Source organism: Apaloderma vittatum, unplaced genomic scaffold, assembly GCF_000703405.1.
Source record: "Apaloderma vittatum isolate BGI_N311 unplaced genomic scaffold, ASM70340v1 scaffold4148, whole genome shotgun sequence".
NCBI lineage: Eukaryota > Metazoa > Chordata > Aves > Trogoniformes > Trogonidae > Apaloderma > Apaloderma vittatum.
Window position 1 is genome coordinate 170,463 of NW_009732355.1, and position 361 is coordinate 170,823.

Consider the following 361-nt stretch of genomic DNA (forward strand, 5'->3'; position numbering starts at 1 on the left):
TATTGCTGAGTGCCAGTAAAGGTGAGGGAGCAAATAATCTCAAGAGCCATCACATAACAATTAAAAGCCAACAGGGAGATCAGGCCCAGTCAGCATGGATTCATGAGGGGCAGATCCCGCTTAACAAATCTAATCTCATTCTATAACAAGGTGACAAGCTTAGTGAATAAGGGAAAGGCTGTTGACATAGTTTACCTGGACTTCAGTAAGGCCTTTGACACTGGCCCTCACAACATCCTTATGGCTAAGCTGGCTGCCCATGGCTTGGATGGGCACAGACTCTGCTGGATGAAACACTGGCTGGATGGCCGGGCCCAAAGAGTTGTGGTCAATGGAGTTAAATCCAGTTGGCGGCAGGTCA

The 361-nt window shown here is 48.2% G+C and overlaps 1 protein-coding gene across 1 annotated transcript in view; it reads right to left on the minus strand.

Annotated features, from left to right (window-relative positions):
* Positions 1 to 361, minus strand: part of JAKMIP1 (janus kinase and microtubule interacting protein 1) — an 82,271-nt gene that overhangs the window by 79,701 nt on the left and 2,209 nt on the right. The gene's annotated exons all lie outside the window — the stretch shown is intronic.